Source organism: Schistocerca nitens, chromosome 4 (genome assembly GCF_023898315.1).
Source record: "Schistocerca nitens isolate TAMUIC-IGC-003100 chromosome 4, iqSchNite1.1, whole genome shotgun sequence".
Classification (NCBI taxonomy): Eukaryota; Metazoa; Arthropoda; class Insecta; order Orthoptera; family Acrididae; genus Schistocerca; species Schistocerca nitens.
Genome location: NC_064617.1, coordinates 616,802,154 through 616,814,378, shown reverse-complemented (window position 1 = coordinate 616,814,378; position 12,225 = coordinate 616,802,154). Strand labels below are relative to the sequence as shown.

The 12,225-nt window shown below is 47.3% G+C and overlaps 5 non-coding genes across 5 annotated transcripts; all 5 read right to left on the bottom strand.

Annotated features, from left to right (window-relative positions):
* Positions 1 to 840: 840 nt before the first annotated feature.
* Positions 841 to 1,047, bottom strand: LOC126254571 (small nucleolar RNA U3). The gene has a single exon (XR_007546239.1). It is a non-coding gene; the product is annotated as a small nucleolar RNA U3 (small nucleolar RNA).
* Positions 1,048 to 3,470: 2,423 nt separating this feature from the next.
* Positions 3,471 to 3,589, bottom strand: LOC126254784 (U5 spliceosomal RNA). The gene has a single exon (XR_007546423.1). It is a non-coding gene; the product is annotated as a U5 spliceosomal RNA (small nuclear RNA).
* Positions 3,590 to 4,542: 953 nt separating this feature from the next.
* On the bottom strand, positions 4,543 to 4,749 carry LOC126254549 (small nucleolar RNA U3). The gene has a single exon (XR_007546220.1). It is a non-coding gene; the product is annotated as a small nucleolar RNA U3 (small nucleolar RNA).
* A 2,414-nt stretch (positions 4,750 to 7,163) lies between these two features.
* Positions 7,164 to 7,282, bottom strand: LOC126254767 (U5 spliceosomal RNA). Its single transcript, XR_007546408.1, has one exon. It is a non-coding gene; the product is annotated as a U5 spliceosomal RNA (small nuclear RNA).
* Positions 7,283 to 8,235: 953 nt separating this feature from the next.
* LOC126254544 (small nucleolar RNA U3) lies at positions 8,236 to 8,442 on the bottom strand. The gene has a single exon (XR_007546216.1). It is a non-coding gene; the product is annotated as a small nucleolar RNA U3 (small nucleolar RNA).
* Positions 8,443 to 12,225: the final 3,783 nt, after the last annotated feature.

Sequence of the window (12,225 nt, the reverse complement as noted above, 5' to 3'; positions counted from 1 at the left end):
TACTTCTCCGCGAGAACGCCGAAAATTCTTGCCGTCTTGTCTACTTGTCTGCCAACTGTCGTCGCTATTACTCTTTAGATAACTATTTTCATCATTTCTGTCACCATTCAAGCTGCTTCATTACCTCACCTGCCGACAGATGGCAGCACGCATAATTCCTGTCGGCGACCCACCGTCCGACATACAACGTCCGACACACAACTGCCCGCACTGCTCTGCATCTAACACTAATCTCTCTCCTCCCCACCACACTCGTTCACTCAAAAAACTGACAACTAGATAGTTCTTTGTACGCAAAACTAGGCCACATCACACGCAACGTGTATGTAGATGTATGGTGCAAGGGAAATATCCCCCTGCTCCCACACAACTAATTAATACTAGTTGACAACAGAAATAAAATTTCTGTCGATAGTATTTGAACCAGTCTTATTCATTTGCGAATTTCATGCATTCCTTCTTGCAGATAACACTGCCTTGCAAATCACTCAATTCATGTTTGCTAGCCAAACGTGCTCCTCCTAAATGTTTCGTACATCATGCATTAGTGGTGATTATCGAGACTGTGTTGTGTGTCAGCTTTTTATGGTCATCAATTGCACTCTTCTTGTGTTGCTCACTCATTCTTGTAACTCAAAAGTACGTCGTTGTCATCCAAGCCTAGCACTTGGAGCAGGCCAAATCAAATGGCTCGTCCCCGTGCCACTCGAGAAACTTCCACGAGGCTTTCATGACATGTCGCAATCGAAGTCTTTCCACAACCTGTAGCGACATTTCTGCAACGACGCGGGTCCCGATACCAACAGTATGACTTATGCTTCTAATCTATATAATAAAACCACCACTCGGAAAGCGCTATTCCCTTCCCACATCCCTCAGAATGTGGTGAACGATCATCGATTACAACCAAGATGCGATGAATCTTGATCGCAAGCCTCACGCTCAGGGAGAGTGCTACCACTCATCATCGTGGTTACGTCTACTCCAGCGTAGAACTAGAGAGAGTTGAAGACATACTACAGAAATGAACCTGTGAAGTATGATCTTGCTTGCAAGCTATCACCGCTCGCTACTTATGCCACGAGACCGTCAACACGCCCTACGAGAATACGACACATTCTTCACATTTCGCGATTTACTTATCGAAGAATTTCTTAAGCTCAGACATTCTGCAAAGAACCTACTTCTACCCTTACTTGGCCGCAATGATCTCACTCGGCTATTTTTGTGCGCTACCAGTGCTTCTTGCGTTCCGAAATGAGAGACCATTGCCTCAGGCGAGACTGTATGTAAACACCGCTTGCACCTCCGGCCGCTAGATGGGGGCCTGGGGCACATACAGTAGCTTTCTATGGCGCAAGCAGACATGCCAAATAGCCACTGAAAGAGAAACACACAAGAGGGCATTCATAGGACTCTTGTGCTTTCTTTAAAACCGCCTCTCTCTTCGAAAATTTTCGCACCGCACTAGCTTATTCACCTCACCCTAACAGTGCGAACTCTTGTCGATATTTGGCCACTTTCATGCATACTTCCTCTTTCGTTTCACTTTGCGTCTTACTTGATACCCGCCCAAGAGCTGCTGATATACAATACTCGCAATAAATGTGTTTCTCTCTGTACCTCTCGTCGCCTATCACGAGTATTGCTTCTCCTCACATGGCAATTATGAAAACACCCACAGCTAAACAAACACTTCCTTCAAGCGCCACGTCCATACTATCAATCATACACTACTAATTTCACAGCTACTTGCTCCACTAATACATTTCTTATGTCTACTGTTAAACAGATGAAGAATCAAAGTATACAACAAGTCCCTATGAACATCACTGTCAGGACATTTTACAGACCTACGCATACCATGCCAATTTTTATGCTTCAACTATGATGGCCCATGTGCTATGAATAAAGAAATTTCTCATAAAATAACAAATAATTTTACAACTATACAAATACTCCGACAAGCTCCTTACTAAAATGCTAGATGTTTAGCAATCCCCCCATCATCTCAGAATAATCTCAAGCAGTGCTTTCATCCCATGAGCACTTCTTTGCAAACAAAACCACAAACTACTTTTTATACTAGCTTCCTTGTCACAGTGAACAGGGAACTAATGCTAGTGCCTCAGTTTACTAAAAAGCTTTTTTCGCTTGCAACATATAAACTACCAACTTGAACCTCTGGGATTTTCAAACACACACACACACACACACACACACACACACACACACACACACAGACAGAGAGAGAGAGAGAGAGAAAACTTAATTCCACAGAAATTTAGGAGTAACAGTGGTTACCTCACATTTTCATACATACTCAAATAGCTACTTCTGTGCACTTCACACAATGTTCTCATCGTGTTCCAACAGAGAACACACTAATCACTATGAATGGATTCTGGTAAAAGAGCATTAAAAAAACGAACAGCCTGATCAAACTGATTATCTGCACATCCTCTGCCAATAACATGTCACTCTATACCCGAGGGAAACTAAAATGCAGGGAAAGGAGCTTTGTTGTGACCACTGTGTCGGTATTTCATCATTTACTGACCAAAGTCTTCTCAAGCCAAGTATGCACCAGCTCTGTGTATGGCTGGGTCAATCAAGAGCCCCTATCAATTTTACTTAAAAGACAAGCAGCATCAACAACTCACAGGAGGCACTGAACATTTTTACCATTATCTGCACCACCTTCCACTGATTTATTGAAGAAGAAACTGCAAAGTCTGGCCAATTTTGTACACAAGTAATCTTGAAAACATTGGAGTCAACAGCAGATACATAGTTTCCAAGACTGTAGCAAGGAACAACCCTTCAATTTCAAGATTTATCTCTCACTGAGACACATCATACCCAAACTACACCTAGCAGGAAATTGCTACTCAATTCATTTCTAGCTATCTATGTCATATTCAACAACTGTCTCTTTCTCACCTAAATCTTCTACAAAACTGAGTACACTGTTATGAACAAAGAACCAATGCCACATTATGGCAACAAGCCAGTGCCACTAATATCCACTCTATTGAAAACAATTGAAATACTCATCCTGCCCAACTAACCACCATCTTCAGCCCAAATCTCACTCACATCATACCTACAAATCACAAACTTCTGCGGTAAAAATTATTTTGGCTTTCAAAACAAAATCTACTTATCACATACCAGTATTTATTACAAAGACAATCATTCATCATTCGCTTCCAAATATCAGCTTATATGCTGTTGTGCAACTGCAGTGCAAGTAAACATTCTCAAATCATCTACAACTGAGGTACGGAAAGGGTTCACCAAGAGTTTGCAGGACAATAAATAGCTCTGTCCCCCTCTCTCTCTCTCTACACAATCGTCTAACACACTGCACGCCATTTCAGGCCAAACGTGATCCGCTAATCCACGCCCTTCATTCTCACAACACAATCTACCTCTTGCTACTCACATTACGTTTTACTTGTGATTGTGGCTCAGCAATAGCCGAGCACTACAAAAAATACCTTCTAGACTCATTTAATGTTCCCCTCCACGGAAATCTTTAGTAAAAGGCGAAAGATTAATTCGGTTTGAAGGGAAACCAGAGTGCCGATCAACGCCCTCACTTCAATACTTATGGCTGCTTCTCTATTACTTCTCCGCGAGAACGCCGAAAATTCTTGCCGTCTTGTCTACTTCTCTACCGTCAACAGACTTCCAGTGTCATGCAAGCACACACCCCAAACTAACTGTCAACGCTGAAATAAGTGTCTGCCAACTGTCGTCGCTATTACTCTTTAGATAACTATTTTCATCATTTCTGTCACCATTCAAGCTGCTTCATTACCTCACCTGCCGACAGATGGCAGCACGCATAATTCCTGTCGGCGACCCACCGTCCGACATACAACGTCCGACACACAACTGCCCGCACTGCTCTGCATCTAACACTAATCTCTCTCCTCCCCACCACACTCGTTCACTCAAAAAACTGACAACTAGATAGTTCTTTGTACGCAAAACTAGGCCACATCACACGCAACGTGTATGTAGATGTATGGTGCAAGGGAAATATCCCCCTGCTCCCACACAACTAATTAATACTAGTTGACAACAGAAATAAAATTTCTGTCGATAGTATTTGAACCAGTCTTATTCATTTGCGAATTTCATGCATTCCTTCTTGCAGATAACACTGCCTTGCAAATCACTCAATTCATGTTTGCTAGCCAAACGTGCTCCTCCTAAATGTTTCGTACATCATGCATTAGTGGTGATTATCGAGACTGTGTTGTGTGTCAGCTTTTTATGGTCATCAATTGCACTCTTCTTGTGTTGCTCACTCATTCTTGTAACTCAAAAGTACGTCGTTGTCATCCAAGCCTAGCACTTGGAGCAGGCCAAATCAAATGGCTCGTCCCCGTGCCACTCGAGAAACTTCCACGAGGCTTTCATGACATGTCGCAATCGAAGTCTTTCCACAACCTGTAGCGACATTTCTGCAACGACGCGGGTCCCGATACCAACAGTATGACTTATGCTTCTAATCTATATAATAAAACCACCACTCGGAAAGCGCTATTCCCTTCCCACATCCCTCAGAATGTGGTGAACGATCATCGATTACAACCAAGATGCGATGAATCTTGATCGCAAGCCTCACGCTCAGGGAGAGTGCTACCACTCATCATCGTGGTTACTTCTACTCCAGCGTTGAACTAGAGAGAGTTGAAGACATACTACAGAAATGATCCTGTGAAGTATGATCTTGCTTGCAAGCTATCACCGCTCGCTACTTATGCCACGAGACCGTCAACACGCCCTACGAGAATACGACACATTCTTCACATTTCGCGATTTACTTATCGAAGAATTTCTTAAGCTCAGACATTCTGCAAAGAACCTACTTCTACCCTTACTTGGCCGCAATGATCTCACTCGGCTATTTTTGTGCGCTACCAGTGCTTCTTGCGTTCCGAAATGAGAGACCATTGCCTCAGGCGAGACTGTATGTAAACACCGCTTGCACCCCCGGCCGCTAGATGGGGGCCTGGGGCACATACAGTAGCTTTCTATGGCGCAAGCAGACATGCCAAATAGCCACTGAAAGAGAAACACACAAGAGGGCATTCATAGGACTCTTGTGCTTTCTTTAAAACCGCCTCTCTCTTCGAAAATTTTCGCACCGCACTAGCTTATTCACCTCACCCTAACAGTGCGAACTCTTGTCGATATTTGGCCACTTTCATGCATACTTCCTCTTTCGTTTCACTTTGCGTCTTACTTGATACCCGCCCAAGAGCTGCTGATATACAATACTCGCAATAAATGTGTTTCTCTCTGTACCTCTCGTCGCCTATCACGAGTATTGCTTCTCCTCACATGGCAATTATGAAAACACCCACAGCTAAACAAACACTTCCTTCAAGCGCCACGTCCATACTATCAATCATACACTACTAATTTCACAGCTACTTGCTCCACTAATACATTTCTTATGTCTACTGTTAAACAGATGAAGAATCAAAGTATACAACAAGTCCCTATGAACATCACTGTCAGGACATTTTACAGACCTACGCATACCATGCCAATCTTTATGCTTCAACTATGATGGCCCATGTGCTATGAATAAAGAAATTTCTCATAAAATAACAAATAATTTTACAACTATACAAATACTCCGACAAGCTCCTTACTAAAATGCTACATGTTTAGCAATCCCCCCATCATCTCAGAATAATCTCAAGCAGTGCTTTCATCCCATGAGCACTTCTTTGCAAACAAAACCACAAACTACTTTTTATACTAGCTTCCTTGTCACAGTGAACAGGGAACTAATGCTAGTGCCTCAGTTTACTAAAAAGCTTTTTTCGCTTGCAACATATGAACTACCAACTTGAACCTCTGGGATTTTCAAACACACACACACACACAGAAAACTTAATTCCACAGAAATTTAGGAGTAACAGTGGTTACCTCACATTTTCATACATACTCAAATAGCTACTTCTGTGCACTTCACACAATGTTCTCATCGTGTTCCAACAGAGAACACACTAATCACTATGAATGGATTCTGGTAAAAGAGCATTAAAAAAACGAACAGCCTGATCAAAGTGATTATCTGCACATCCTCTGCCAATAACATGTCACTCTATACCCGAGGGAAACTAAAATGCAGGGAAAGGAGCTTTGTTGTGACCACTGTGTCGGTATTTCATCATTTACTGACCAAAGTCTTCTCAAGCCAAGTATGCACCAGCTCTGTGTATGGCTGGGTCAATCAAGAGCCCCTATCAATTTTACTTAAAAGACAAGCAGCATCAACAACTCACAGGAGGCACTGAACATTTTTACCATTATCTGCACCACCTTCCACTGATTTATTGAAGAAGAAACTGCAAAGTCTGGCCAATTTTGTACACAAGTAATCTTGAAAACATTGGAGTCAACAGCAGATACATAGTTTCCAAGACTGTAGCAAGGAACAACCCTTCAATTTCAAGATTTATCTCTCACTGAGACACATCATACCCAAACTACACCTAGCAGGAAATTGCTACTCAATTCATTTCTAGCTATCTATGTCATATTCAACAACTGTCTCTTTCTCACCTAAATCTTCTACAAAACTGAGTACACTGTTATGAACAAAAAACCAATGCCACATTATGGCAACAAGCCAGTGCCACTAATATCCACTCTATTGAAAACAATTGAAATACTCATCCTGCCCAACTAACCACCATCTTCAGCCCAAATCTCACTCACATCATACCTACAAATCACAAACTTCTGCGGTAAAAAATATTTTGGCTTTCAAAACAAAATCTACTTATCACATACCAGTATTTATTACAAAGACAATCATTCATCATTCACTTCCAAATATCAGCTTATATGCTGTTGTGCAACTGCAGTGCAAGTAAACATTCTCAAATCATCTACAACTGAGGTACGGAAAGGGTTCACCAAGAGTTTGCAGGACAATAAATAGCTCTGTCCCCCTCTACCCCCCCCCTCTCTCTCTCTCGCTCTCTCTCTCTTTCTCTCTCTCTCTACACAATCGTCTAACACACTGCACGCCATTTCAGGCCAAACGTGATCCGCTAATCCACGCCCTTCATTCTCACAACACAATCTACCTCTTGCTACTCACATTACGTTTTACTTGTGATTGTGGCTCAGCAATAGCCGAGCACTACAAAAAAAACCTTCTAGACTCATTTAATGTTCCCCTCCACGGAAATCTTTAGTAAAAGGCGAAAGATTTATTCGTTTTGAAGGGAAACCAGAGTGCCGATCAACGCCCTCACTTCAATACTTATGGCTGCTTCTCTATTACTTCTCCGCGAGAACGCCGAAAATTCTTGCCGTCTTGTCTACTTCTCTACCGTCAACAGACTTCCAGTGTCATGCAAGCACACACCCCAAACTAACTGTCAACGCTGAAATAAGTGTCTGCCAACTGTCGTCGCTATTACTCTTTAGATAACTATTTTCATCATTTCTGTCACCATTCAAGCTGCTTCATTACCTCACCTGCCGACAGATGGCAGCACGCATAATTCCTGTCGGCGACCCACCGTCCGACATACAACGTCCGACACACAACTGCCCGCACTGCTCTGCATCTAACACTAATCTCTCTCCTCCCCACCACACTCGTTCACTCAAAAAACTGACAACTAGATAGTTCTTTGTACGCAAAACTAGGCCACATCACACGCAACGTGTATGTAGATGTATGGTGCAAGGGAAATATCCCCCTGCTCCCACACAACTAATTAATACTAGTTGACAACAGAAATAAAATTTCTGTCGATAGTATTTGAACCAGTCTTATTCATTTGCGAATTTCATGCATTCCTTCTTGCAGATAACACTGCCTTGCAAATCACTCAATTCATGTTTGCTAGCCAAACGTGCTCCTCCTAAATGCTTCGTACATCATGCATTAGTGGTGATTATCGAGACTGTGTTGTGTGTCAGCTTTTTATGGTCATCAATTGCACTCTTCTTGTGTTGCTCACTCATTCTTGTAACTCAAAAGTACGTCGTTGTCATCCAAGCCTAGCACCTGGAGCAGGCCAAATCAAATGGCTCGTCCCCGTGCCACTCGAGAAACTTCCACGAGGCTTTCATGACATGTCGCAATCGAAGTCTTTCCACAACCTGTAGCGACATTTCTGCAACGACGCGGGTCCCGATACCAACAGTATGACTTATGCTTCTAATCTATATAATAAAACCACCACTCGGAAAGCGCTATTCCCTTCCCACATCCCTCAGAATGTGGTGAACGATCATCGATTACAACCAAGATGCGATGAATCTTGATCGCAAGCCTCACGCTCAGGGAGAGTGCTACCACTCATCATCGTGGTTACGTCTACTCCAGCGTTGAACTAGAGAGAGTTGAAGACATACTACAGAAATGATCCTGTGAAGTATGATCTTGCTTGCAAGCTTTTTTTTTTTTTTTTCTTTATTGTGATTTTAATACTTGTACAAAGCAAGTAGGCTGGCAGCGGCACACTACGCCGCTCTTCAGCCACAGCGGTTTACAAAAGTAGAAAAACGGAGAAAGACAATGAAACAAAGTGACGGGCAAAAGAAAGATGTCACATAGACACAAAAAACACGGAGTCGTTCACACGTGACGATAACAACACTGATAACACATTGGCACGGCTCACACAACACTGACGAATCCGACGGCACAAGTGAACGTAGTAGTGGGACGGCGGACACCAAAAACACTAAACGGCGGCACACACACGAGACACAGAAGGCGATGATCTCCGGCGCGCGAATGTTCACTATGCGTGTGCGAGTCCGGGGACCTGCCAAGAGAGGAGGAGGAGCAAGTGGAGAGGGAGAGCGAGAGGGGAGAGCAGGGATGCCATGGGCAAAGGAGAGAGGGGGAGGGAGGAAGGGGGTGGGGAAGCCTGGGGGAGAGGGGAGGAGGGAGGGGGGAAAGGAAAGAGAAGGGAGGGGATAGGAGGGAGGGAGGGTGCCTAAAGGATAGGACACAGGAGGAGGGGGGGGATCAAAGTTGATAGGAGGGGTAGATGGAGGGGAGGAGGACATCATCAGGGAGAGGGAGCTGGCGGAAGCCACCTCGGGAGAGGGTAAGGAGGGTGGAGAGATGGAGACCGGGTGGGACATGGGAGTACAGGCGCGGCAGCGGGCGGGGGTGGGAGAGGATCGGGGAGACGAGCGGGTGAGGAGGATCGAGTTTACGGGAGGTGTATAGGATTCGTATCCTTTCGAGGAAGAGGAGGAGGTGGGGGAAGGGGATAAGGTCATACAGGATCCGCGTGGGGGAGGGGAGACGGATGCGATAGGCAAGGCGGAGAGCATGGCGTTCAAGGATTTGGAGGGATTTATAAAAGGAAGGGGGGGCGGAGATCCAGGCTGGATGGGCGTAACAGAGGATAGGGCGGATGAGGGACTTATAGGTGTGGAGGATGGTGGAGGGGTCCAGACCCCACGTACGGCCAGAAAGGAGCTTGAGGAGACGGAGTCGGGAACGTGCCTTGGCTTGGATTGTCTGGAGATGGGGAGTCCAGGAGAGACGACGGTCGAGGGTGACGCCAAGGTACTTAAGGGTGGGGGTGAGAGCGATGGGACGGCCATAAACGGTGAGATAGAAATCAAGGAGGCGGAAGGAAGGAGTGGTTTTGCCTACAATGATCGCCTGGGTTTTGGAAGGATTGACCTTGAGCAACCACTGGTTGCACCAAGCGGTGAACCGGTCAAGATGGGATTGGAGAAGGTGTTGGGAGCGTTGCAGGGTGGGGGCAAGGGCAAGGAAGGCGGTGTCATCGGCAAACTGGAGAAGGTGGACGGGGGGTGGCGGCGGCGGCATGTCCGCCGTGTACAACAAGTACAGAAGGGGGGAGAGGACGGAGCCTTGGGGCACACCGGCGGAGGGGAAAAAGGTGTAGGAATCGGTGTTATGGATGGTGACATGGGAAGGACGGCGGGAGAGAAAGGAACCGATCAGACGAACGTAGTTAATGGGAAGGGCGAAGGTTTGGAGCTTGAAGAGGAGACCGGAATGCCATACGCGGTCATATGCGCGTTCGAGGTCAAGAGAGAGGAAGATTGCGGAGCGACGGGAATTGAGCTGTTCGGAAAGGAGATGAGTGAGGTGAAGGAGAAGATCGTCGGAAGAGAAGGACGGCCGAAAGCCACACTGGGTAACGGGGAGGAGGCGGTGCTGGCGGAGATGCTGGTGGATGCGGCGGGTGAGGATAGATTCCAGGACCTTGCTGAAGACCGAGGTAAGGCTGATGGGACGGTAGGAGGAGACGGCGGACGGCGATTTGCCAGGTTTGAGGAACATGAGGATACGAGAGGTTTTCCACAGGTCGGGGTAGTAACCAGTGGACAGGACTACATTGTAGAGCCTGGCCAGGGTGGAGAGGAAAGAGACAGGAGCTTCACGAAGGTGACGGTAGGTGACACGATTGTGACCAGGAGCGGTGTTGCGTTTGGTGCGGAGTGTAGTAATGAGATCCTGTGTAGTGATGGGGGCATTAAGTTCCGTGTGTGGAATGTTGTCCAAGTACTGGAAACCAGGAGCGAGGGGAGGGACAGAGGTGTCAGTTAGATCGCGGATATCGGGGAAGAGGGAGTAATCGAACCGGGGATCATCAGGGATGGAAAACACATCGGACAGGTAGGAGGCAAAGTGGTTGGCCTTACTAAGGGCGTCAGGGAATGGGTGGTCATCGTGGAGAAGAGGATAGTTGGGGGAGGGCTTTGTTCCGGTAAGGCGACGGAAGGCGGTCCAGAACTTGGACGAGTTTATAGGAAGGGTAGCATTTAAACGGGTGCATGTCTGTCGCCAGTCCCGGCGTTTCTTAGCCGCGAGCAAATTTCGAATGTGTCGCTGTAGTTGCCGGTGGCGTCGTAGGGTGTCCGGGTCACGCGTGCGGAGGAAGGCACGGTAGAGACGACGGGATTCACGGAGGAGGAGGACGGCCTGTGGTGGCAAGGTAGGACGGTGGGGGTGGATGGCAACAGTAGGGACGTGGGCCTCCACGGCCTCAGACAAGGTCTGCTGGAGAAAGGAGGCGGCATGGGAGACATCATCGGGACGGCGGTAGGCGAGAGGGTGGCTGTCGACCTGAGTGGAGAGGGTATCCCGGTAGGCATTCCAGTCGGCACGGGAATAGTCATGGATGTACTTGGGGGGAGGGTCATTACGAGGGTCGGGGCGGGGGCGACGACCGTCTGAAACGGTGAGGAGGACAGGGAGATGGTCACTACCAATAGGCTCCAGGACATCCACCGTAATGCGACCAAGGAGGTTGGGGGAGGAAAGAATAACATCGGGAGTGGAATTGGATTCGGGGCGGGTGTGCTGGGGGATGGGGATGAGGTCGCCTTGAAGGGAGGAGAGGAACCGATGCCACCGCCGTAACTGGGCAGCGGAGCGACTATGGATGTTGAGGTCGGCGGCGATCACATAGGAGGAGAAGGTACGGTCGATGTGGGAGAGGAAGTCGAAAGGAAGAGGGGCGTTAGGGCGGACATAGATGGTGGCACTGGTAACGGTAAGGCCGGGGAAGAAGAGACTAAGGATCAGGTGTTCGGTGGGGTCGGGAAGGAGAGGTTGGAGCCGAACGGGGATCTGGCGGTGGTGGCCAATGGCAACGCCGCCACGCGCCACTGGGAGGGGATTATCGGATCGGTGGAGGAGATAGGGGGAGGTGTGAATGGAGTGGTGGGGTTGGAGAAAGGTTTCATTGAGGAGGAAGGCATCCACACGGTGGGTAGCAAGGGTGTGCAGGAAGAGGTTCTTGTTGGCGGGAAGGGAGCGGATATTGTTGAAAAGGATACGATGCTGTCGCGCCATGATAGGATTTAGACGAGGGTGTCAAGGCGGGAGAAGGTGAAATGGGCCTGGTTATTGGAATAGGTGGCGTACATTTTAAGGTGGAATATGGAACGGGCGGCGAGGGAGATCTGTTGGAGGGTGTGGGGGCGCTGAAAGGGATGGACGTTTTGGAGGACAATAGTGAGGAACCTGATGATGTCCTCAGCAGTGGGGGGGGGGGACGAAGGGAATTGCCAGGAGGGGTGGGGGCATCCAGGGGACGGACAGGTACGGTGAGTTCAGGGGTGGTGGGAGGGGGCCGGGCTTTACACTTTTGGGAGTAGGTAGGGTGGGGGAGGCTGCAGGTATTACAGGAGGGAGGGGATTGGAGGTTGGGGCACTGCCGGAGA